Raw genomic sequence first — 11,027 nt, 5'->3', positions numbered from 1 at the left:
GCCTGTCAGTAGACTCATAAAAGCTTTATGCAATCCGCTTTTAGCGGACAAGATTCTCTCCATCACCATATTCATCAGCATACGGTGTTCATCTGAGATGGCCGCTCGCCCCACCAACTCCCTCAGAACATCCGATCACGCACCAGACGGTGTCGGACTCTTTTGTCTGTTCTCTTCGGGAGCCGGACACTGGGAGCTTCGGGGGTCAATGGGATTATCTTCTGGCCTCACCGGATTCGGAGAGGCCCTCCGGACGACACTTCGGGGTCGCCCGCTTCTGGAGCGGAGGAGTCCGGAGGATGCGTTTCGCTCTCCATCATCTCTGGAAGAAGATCCCCCGGAGACGAACTCATTTGAGAGGGGCTAAGGCCCGAACTGCAAAGATATATGCGGTGGTTATTTTCTCAGAAGAAAAAGATGGCATACCTGTACTATTAAAGTATTTCGGGTCACTTACAACTCGCTGGAGGATTGATCCCCCCGCGGACTTAGTGCGGCAAAAGCACCCCCCGAGGTAGGACCCTCTGTGGGAGACTTCTTCTCCCGTTTGGAAGCTTCGGCTTCCGAATTCCCGGGCGCAGTCCTTTTCCTCCTCCGGTCGTCTTCCTTCATGGAGACGCTCGCTCCCTCGGTTAGAATGGGCAACGTTGGGGGCCCGCGTCTGCCCGTATTATCCTCCCCAGTATCTTCCTTCAAGGGCTCCGGGCAGGGTGCGACCTGGAGCATCTTTTCCAGTACCGGATTTTCTAAACCCTCATGGAGGGGGCCGGACACTGAATCAACTTCTCCTTTGTTAGCTAGTCCTGCTCAAAAAGCGAACTCTCAGAGATAACTTCATAACAAATGAGAGATAGTATGTTCGGCCGGAAGATTCCTTACCTGTTCAGCGGCGTGGTTACTGCTCAGGCCCACGTCCTCGGTGATTTCGGGACACTCTACCTGAGGTCCGAAGAATGACTTGTACATCTCCTCATGCGTCAGGCTGAGGAAATTTTGAATGACACACGGTCCTTCGGGATTGAACTCCCACAAGCGAAGGGGCCGGCGTTTGCAAGGCTGGACTTGACGAACCAACATAACTTGTATTACCGCAACCAAACTAAAATCTCCATTGAAGAGATCTCGAATGCGGCTTTGCAGAATAGGCACGTCCTTGGCTAGACCCCAGCTCAAACCTCTGTTGATCCATGACATCAGTTGTGGTGGCCAGGGCTCGAGCGGAAAACAGGGGCGGCTGCCCACTTGGCACTTCTAGGAGCCGTGATGTAGAACCACTCCTGTTGCCACAATTCAGACACCTCTGGAATGGAACCTTTGGGCCAGGGGGCTCCCGTCATCTTGCGTATTGAGGCATCTCCGCACGCTGCATGTTGCCCCTCGATCATCTTCGGCTTTACTTCAAAAGTCTTGAGCCACATGCCAAAGTGAGGGGTAACCCGGAGGAAGGCCTCGCACACGACAATAAATGTCGTGATATGAAGAAAGGAGTCCGGAGTTAGATCATGGAAATCTAGCCCGTAATAATACATCAAACCCCTAACGAAAGGATCTAGAGCAAGGCCTAGACCTCGGAGGAAGTGGGAGACAAACACAACGTTCTCGTTGGGTTCAGGGGAGGGGACGGCCTGCCCTCGAGTGGGCAGCCGATGCAAAACCTCGGCGGTCAGATATCTGGCCTCCCTCAACTTTTTGATATCTTCTTCCGTGACGGAGGAAGGCATCCATCGGCCTTGAAGGCTAGATCCGGACATGATTGAGGGTTCGGAGCACCTGACCTGAACCTTGGGTGTTTGAACTTGAGGTGGGGGAAGGATTCGATTCAGCACGGGAGGGAAAAAGTAAAAACCTTGTCCCTTTATAAAGAGGGTGAATATCAAGTGTCCTCTCTGTGGCCGTTTGGACTTGCCTATAGTCTAGGAGTCCTAGAAGCGGTTGGGTTACCCACGCCCTTATTGATGAGAATCCCGGAATAAGGGGACACGATCTCTGCTTTAACAAGACGTGCCAGGGAAATCGCCTCGCATAACACGCTGAGATGGGACAGTAAAACGATTCGAATTAAGGCTTGGCCATGGTGTGATGTCACACTATGGAATACGTCAGCAGATTAGATTTGTGTAAATATTATTCTCTCTATGGCAATATGTGGAAACTTATTTTGCAGAGCCAGACACTATCTTTGTGTTCAAAATCTTCTATGAAGTGCTTGGAGGAGGAACCCGCATTGTAATGCCGAAGACAATCTGCGCGCCGGACTCGTCGTCATTGAAGCCTGGTCCAGGGGCTACTGAGGGAGTCCTGGATTAGGGGGTGTCCGGATGGCCAGACTATACCTTCGGCCTGACTCCTGGACTATGAAGATACAAGATTGAAGACTTCGTCCCGTGTCCGGAAGGGACTTTCCTTGGCGTGGAAGGCAAGCTTGGCGATACGGATATGTAGATCTCCTACCATTGTAACCGACTCTATGTAACCCTAACCCTATCCGGTGTCTATATAAACCGGAGGGTTTTAGTCCGTAGGACAACACATTCATACACAACAATCATACCATAGGCTAGCTTCTAGGGTTTAGCCTCTCTGACCTCATGGTAGATCTACTCTTGTACTACCCATATCATCAATATTAATCAAGCAGGACGTAGGGTTTTACCTTCATCGAGAGGGCCCGAACCTGGGTAAAACTTCGTGTCCCTTGCCTCATGTTACCATCCGGCCTAGACGCACAGTTTGGGACCCCCTACCCGAGATCCGCCGGTTTTGACACCGACAACAGGCTTCACCGCAAGTCTGTATAAAACTATATGCTTTGATCAACTCATCAAAGCGTATATTCCAACTCTGAGATGCTTGCACCAGTCCATAGATGGATCGCTGGAGCTTGCACATTTTGTTAACACCTTTAGGATTGACAAAACCTTCTGGTTGCATCATATACAACTCTTATTTAATAAATCCATTAAGGAATGCAATTTTGTTTATCCATTTGCCAGATTTCATAAAATGCGGCAATTGCTAACACGATCCGGACAGACTTAAGCATAGATACGAGTGAGAAACTCTTATCGTAGTCAACACCTTGAACTTGTTGAAAACCTTTTGCGACAAGTCGAGATTTGTAGGAAGTAACATTACCGTCAGCGTCAGTCTTCTTCTTGAAGATCCATTTATTCTCAATTGCTTGCCGATCTTTGGGCAAGTCAACCAAAGTCCACACTTTGTTCTCATACATGGATCCCATCTCAGATTTCATGGCTTCAAGCCATTTTGCGGAATCTGGGCTCATCATCGCTTCCTCATAGTTCGTAGGTTCGTCATGGTCAAGTAGCATGACCTCCAGAACAAGATTACCGTACCACTCTGGTGCGGATCTCACTCTGGTTAACCTAAGAGATTCGGTAGTAACTTGATCTGAAGTTACATGATCATCATCATTAGCTTCCTCACTAATTGGTGTAGTAGTCACAGGAACAGATTTCTGTGATGAACTACTTTTCCATAAGGGAGAAGGTACAATTACCTTATCAAGTTCTACTTTCGTCCCACTCACTTCTTTCTAGAGAAACTCCTTCTCTAGAAAGGATCCATTCTTAGCAACGAATGTCTTGCCTTCAGATCTGTGATAGAAGGTGTACCCAACAGTCTCCTCTGGGTATCCTATGAAGACATATTTCTCCGATTTGGGTTTGAGCTTATCAGGATGAAACCTTTTCATATAAGCATCACAATCCCAAACTTTAAGAAACAACAACTTTGGTTTCTTGCCAAACCAAAGTTCAGATTGTGTCGTCTCAACGGACTTAGATGGTGCCCTTTTAAACGTGAATGCAGCTGTCTTTAATGCATAACCCCAAAACGATGTTGGTAAATCTGTAAGAAACATCATAGATTGCACTATATCCAATAAAGTACGGTTATGACGTTCGAACACATCATTATGCTGTGGTGTTCCAGGTGGCATGAATTTGTGAAACTATTCCACATAGTTTTAATTGAAGACCAAACTCGTAACTCAAATATTTGTCTCGGCGATCAGATCGTAGAAACCTTATTTTTCTTATTACGATGATTTTCCACTTCACTCTGAAATTCTTTGAACTTTTCAAATGTTTCAGACTTATGTTTCATCAAGTAGATATGCCCATATCTGCTCAAATCGTATGTGAAGGTCATAAAATAACGATACCCGCCGCGAGCTTCAACACTCATCGGATCACATACATCAGTATGTATTATTTCCAATAAGTCAGTTGCTTGCTCCATTGTTCCGGAGAACGGAGTCTTTAGTCATCTTGCCCATAAGGCATGGTTCGCAAGCACCAAGTGATTCATAATCAAGTGATTCCAAAATCCCATCAGCATGAAGTTTTTTCATGCGCTTTACACCAATATGACCTAAACGGCAGTGCCACAAATAAGTTGCACCATCATTATTAACTTTGCATCTTTTGGTTTCAATATTATGAATATGTGTATCACTACGATCGAGATCCAATGAACCATTTTCATTGGGTGTGTAACCATATAAGGTTTTATTCATGTAAACAGAACAAAAATTTATTCTCTTACTTAAATGAATAACCGTATTACAATAAACATGATCAAATCATATCCATGCTCAACGCAAACACCAAATAACACTTATTTAGGTTCAACACTAATCCCAAAAGTATAGGGAGTGTGCAATGATGATCATATCAATCTTGGAACCACTTCCAACATACATTGTCACTTCACCCTTAACTAGTCTCTGTTTATTCTGCAACTCCCATTTCGAGTTACTAATCTTAGCAACTGAACTAGTATCAAATACTGAGGGGTTGTTATAAACACTAGTAAAGTACACATCAATAACATGTATATCAAATATTCTTATGTTCACTTTGCCATCCTTCTTATCCGCCAATCACTTGGGGTAGTTCCACTCCCAGTGACCAGTCCCTTTGCAGTACGAGCACTTAGTCTCAGGCTTAGGACCAGACTTGGGCTTCTTCACTTGAGCAGCAACTTGCTTGTTGTTCTTCTTGAAGTTCCCCTTTATTTTCTTTTGCCCTTTTCTTGAAACTAGTGATATTGTCAACCATCAACACTTGATGCTCTTTCTTGATTTCTACCTTCATCGATTTCATCATCATGAAAAGCTCGGGAGTCGTTTTCGTCATCCCTTGCATACTATAGTTCATCACGAAGTTCTACTAACTTGGTGATGGTGACTAGAGAATTCTATCAATCACTATTTTATCTAGAAGATTAACTCCCACTTGATTCAAGAGATTGTAGCACCCAGACAATCTGAGCACATGCTCACTAGTTGAGCGATTCTCCTCCATCTTTTAGCTATAGAACTTGTTGGAGACTTCATATCTCTCAACTCGGCTATTTGCTTGAAATATTAACTTCAACTCCTGGAACATCTCATATGGTCCATGACGTTCAAAACGTCTTTGAAGTCCTGATTCTAAGCCATTAAGCATGGTGCACTAAACTATCAAGTAGTCATCATATTGAGCTAGGCAAACGTTCATAACGTCTGCATCTGCTCCTGCAATAGGTCTGTCACCTAGCGGTGCATCAAGGACATAATTCTTCTGTGCAGCAATGAGGATAAACCTCAGATCACAGATCCAATCCGCATCATTGCTACTAACATCTTTCAACACAATTTTCTCTAGGAACATATCAAAATAAACACAGGGAAGCAACAACGCGAGCTATTGATCTACAACATAATTTGTAAAATACTACCAGGACTAAGTTCATGATAAATTTAAGTTCAATTAATCATATTACTTAAGAACTCCCACTTAGATAGACATCCCTCTAATCCTCTAAGTGATCACGTGATCCAAATCAACTAAACCATGTCCGATCATCACATGAGATGGAGTAGTTTCATTGGTGAACATCACTATGTTGATCATATCTACTATATGATTCACGCTCGACCTTTCGGTCTCCGTGTTCCGAGGCCATATCTGTATATGCTCGGCTCGTCAAGTTTAACCTGAGTATTCCGCGTGTGCAACTGTTTTGCACCCGTTGTATTTGAACGTAGAGCCTATCACACCCGATCATCACGTGGTGTCTCAGCACGAAGAACTTTCGCAACGGTGCATACTCAGGGAGAATACTTCTTGATAATTAGTGAGAGATCATCTTAAAATGCTACCATCAAACTAAGCTAAATAAGATGTATAAAAGATAAACATCATATGCAACCAAAATATGTGACATGATATGGCCATCATCATCTTGTGCCTTTGATCTCCATCTCCAAAGTACTGTCATGATCTCTATCGTCACCGGCATGAAACCATGATCTCCATCATCTTGATCTATATCAATGTGTCGTCACGTGGTCGTCTCGCCAACAATTGCTCTTGCAACTATTGCTATCGCATAGCGATAAAGTAAAGCAATTATTAGGCGCTTGCATCTTATGCAATAGAGAGACAACCATAAGGATTTTGCCAGTTGCTGATAACTTCAACAAAACATGATCATCTCATACAACAACTTATATCTCATCACGTCTTGACCATATCACATCACAACATGCCCTGCAAAAACAAGTTAGACGTCCTCTACTTTGTTTGTTGCAAGTTTTACGTGGCTGCTACGGGCTTAAGCAAGAACCAATCTTACCCTCGCATCAAAAACCACAACGATAGTTTGTCAAGTTGGTGCTGTTTTAACCTTCGCAAGGACCGGGCGTAGCCACACTCGGTTCAACTAAAGTTGGAGAAACTGATACCAGCCAGCCACCTGTGTGAAAAGCACGTCGGTAGAACCAGTCTCGCATAAGCATACGCGTAATGTCGGTCCGGACCGCTTCATCCAACAATACCGCCGAACCAAAGTATGACATGCTGGTAAGCAGTATGACTTATATCGCCCACAACTCACTTGTGTTCTACTCATGCACAACATCAACGCATAAAACCTAGGCTCTGATACCACTGTTGGGGAACGTAGTAATTTCAAAAAAAATCCTACGCACACGCAAGATCATGGTGATGCATAGCAACGAGAGGGGAGAGTGTTGTCTACGTACCCTCGTAGACCGACAGCGGAAGCGTTATGACAACGCGGTTGATATAGTCGTACGTCTTCACGGCTCGACCGATCAAGCACCGAAACTACGGCATCTCCGAGTTCTAGCACATGTTCAGCTCGATGACGATCCCCGGACTCCGATCCAGCAAAGTGTCGGGGAAGAGTTCCGTCAGCACGACGGCGTGGTGACTATCTTGATGTTACCGTCGCAGGGCTTCGCCTAAGCACCGCTACAATATTATCGAGGAGTCCTCCTCCTAGTAGGAGTAGGACTCCCCTCTTTCCTACTCCTACTAGGAGGGGGAAAGGAAGGGAAGAGGGAGAAGGAAAGGGGGGCGCCGCCCCCCCCTCTCCTAGTCTAATTCGGACCAGAGGGGGAGGGGGCGCGCGGCCCACCTTGGCCGCCCCTCTCTCTCTCCACTAGGGCCCATAAAGCCCATTACTTCTCCCGGGGGGTTCTGGTAACCCTCTGGCACTCCGGTTTTCTCCGAAATCACCCGGAACACTTCCGGTGTCTGAATATAGCCGTCCAATATATCAATCTTTATGTCTCGACCATTTCGAGACTCCTCGTCATGTCCATGATCACATCCGGGACTCCAAAAAAACTTCGGTACATCAAAATATATAAACTCATAATGAAACTGTCATCGTAACGTTAAGCGTGCGGACCCTACAGGTTCGAGAACAATGTAGACATGACCGAGACATGTCTCTGGTCAATAACCAATAGCGGAACCTGGATGCTCATATTGGCTCCCACATATTCTACGAAGATCTTTTATCGGTCAGACCGCATAACAACATACTTTGTTCCCTTTGTCATCGGTATATTACTTGCCCGAGATTCGATCGTCGATATCTCAATACCTAGTTCAATCTCGTTACCGGCAAGTATCTTTACTCGTTTCGTAATACATCATCTCGCAACTAACTCATTAGTTGCAATGCTTGCAAGGCTTATGTGATGTGCATTACCGAGAGGGCCCAGAGATACCTCTCCGACAATCGGAGTGACAAATCCTAATCTCGAAATACACCAACCCAACATGTATCTTTGGAGACACCTGTAGAGCTCCTTTATAATCACCCAGTTATGTTGTGACGTTTGGTAGCACACAAAGTGTTCCTCCGGCAAACGGGAGTTGCATAATCTCATAGTCATAGGAACATGTATAAGTCATGAAGAAAGCAATAGCAACATACTAAATGATCTGGTGCTAAGCTAATGGAATGGGTCATGTCAATCACATCATTATCCTAATGATGTGATCCCGTTAATCAAATGACAACTCATGTCTATGGCTAGGAAACATAACCATCTTTGATCAACAGGCTAGTCAAGTAGAGGCATACTAGTGACACTCTGTTTGTCTATGTATTCACACATGTATTATGTTTCCGGTTAATACAATTCTAGCATGAATAATAAACATTTATCATGATATAAGGAAATAAATAATAACTTTATTATTGCCTCTAGGGCATATTTCCTTTAGCCGCCCCTTCCGGCTTGGGGGGGGCAAGTTTTCTAGGGGTGGGGGCGCCCAAACCCATCTAGGGTTTCCCCTGTGGCCGCCACCCCTACCCTAAGGAAACCGTAGGGCACCTCCTCCTACCCCCCTTCCCCCTATACATAGTGAGGGAGAGAGAGGGCAGCGACACCCCTTCACTGGCGCAGCCCCTCCCTCCTCTAACACCTCCTCCTCTGTAGTGCTTAGCGAAGCTCTGCCGGAGAACCACGAGCTCCACCACCACCACGCCGTCGTGCTGTCGGAGTTCTCCCTCAACTTCTCCTCTTCCCCTGCTAGATCAAGAAGGAGGAGACGTCCCCGGGCTGTACGTGTGTTGAACGCGGAGGCGCCGTCCGTTCGGCACTTGGTCGGATCTTCCGCGATTTGAATCGCCGAGAGTATGACTCCATCAACCGCTTTCTTGTAACGCTTCCGCTTAGCAATCTTCAAGGGTATGAAGATGCACTCCTTCTCTCTCGTTGCTAGCATCTCCTAGATTGATCTTGGTGACACGTAGGAATCTTTTTGAATTATTACTACGCTCGCCAACAGCGCATCGTCGGTGCCGTCATAGAGAACGTCGATGCCTCCCTCGTCGTAGCTACGGCGCCGAGCGGCGATCTCCTCTAGGGCGCGGCGTTGGTGCTCCAGCCGCGCCCACTTCATGGCCGCGGCATCGTCGAACCCCGCCTCCGTCTTGACAGCGGCAAGCCCCGACTCCCTCTTCGGTTCGACGAGGCGGGGAGGAGTCGAGGAGGAGGCCCGCCCGCCCTTGTCTCCGCGGGCTCGGCCTTGACGTTGTACAACACCAATGAGCAGGAGGAGTGGGAGGAGGAGGAAGAGGAGCCGGTCCTCCTTGGCATCCATTGTCCGCTTCTCCGGCGGGGGGCCCAGGGCGGCAGGGTACGTGAACGGCGGCTCGTTGCCGCCCTCGAAGTGCTCGAGGACGGTGTGGAGCGTGCGACCAGGGGCGCCCCACCACAGGTGACGGCCGTCGCTGTTCTTCGTCCCCCGCACCACCGGGTGGAGGCTAGCAGCTCCGCCTGTCGGCGCTCGGAGTAGGCCGTTACACCTGGTGTTTGCCTGCGGCGTACTCCAGGCGGGCCCGCTACTCCTCTGCCAGCGACGCCCACGCATGCTCGACCTCGGGGTTGAAGTAGTCGGGCCGCGTGACGTCGGGCAGCGGGGGCACAGCGACGCCCCCCGGTGCTGAGCCTCCACCTCCCCGGCGCGTTCATGTCGGGAGGCGCCGAGATGTCCGCTTCATGGAGGATGTGGGCCTCTCACTCGTGCAGCGAGCGGCGGCCGAAGCCATTGGCCGCCGCCCGGTGCCCGGGAAACCTCTCGCCAATCGTTTGTGGCGGCGGAAAGAGAACGACGGCGACGACTGTGCATGGGAAGAGAGAGGGGGGCTGCGGGCCGGTGGTGCATCTCCGGCGAGGGAGGTGCTGCTTTATATAGAGGCGCGCGGGGGGGGGGGGGGGGGGGGGGGGGGGGGGGGGGGGGGGGGGGGGGGCTGCGTCTTGTGTATGCGTAGTGGGAGGGGGCGCGTCGCTGCACCGCGCCGCCCATGAGAAATCAATGGAAGGCTGACCGGCGATAGCCTTGGCTTTGATTTCCCGCAGGAAACGAGGCGTTGTGAGGACAACGAGTCGTAGGTCGCTAAATCGGCGGGCCCGCCGTTCGTTGGCGCCAAAACCAATTGCCCCAGCGCCCCAGCGTGCCGGATTCGGCATGGATCCGCCGGCGTCAGTTCTAGACCAAACAGACAAAAAATGAGTTTCTGGAAACGTGGCTGGAGATAACATCTCTTTCACTGTAGCGCCGTGTAGAGGCCACGTAGACAGTCTTGTCTTTCACTGTCCAAAATATTATAGCAGCACCTTAGACCTTGTCACTGGGAAAAGAAATTAAAACCTGGGGCTCGGTCGATCGGCCGGGATGCAACGGCAGATAGCGCGCTAGCTAGATCGACCTTGTCCTTTTTAATGGTCAACGACTCTGTCTAGATTCGATGTAGTGTTATTTTAAATCTGGAAATATATATATATATATATATATATATATATATATATATATATTCTGTACGTCCGCCAAGGTCGAGTTGACATTTGTACACGATTTGTTTATTTTTTCTTGTCTCAACTATTTGTCTTTTTAGGAATTTTAAATAAACTATGTATATAGACATATTTTAGAATGTAGATTTACTTATTTTGTTTCGTATGTAGTTATTTATTGAAATTTCTAGAAAGACAAATATCTAGGAACGGAGAGAGTACTAGATTTCAGTATAAGCATAGAGTAGTGCTCGATCGAGATCTTTTGTACTGTTCCTTTTGCCCAGCAGAGCGCCCGGTTTAGTGAACGCTCCACCAACTAATTTATATAGGGAAAAAAAGAACGCTCCACCACCTACGGTCCTGAGCCGGGCAACACTGTTTCGCATCTTCATCA

Source organism: Triticum urartu, chromosome 7 (assembly GCF_003073215.2).
Source record: "Triticum urartu cultivar G1812 chromosome 7, Tu2.1, whole genome shotgun sequence".
NCBI lineage: Eukaryota > Viridiplantae > Streptophyta > Magnoliopsida > Poales > Poaceae > Triticum > Triticum urartu.
The sequence above is the reverse complement of the archived record's forward strand: the minus strand, read 5'-3'. Positions refer to the sequence as shown.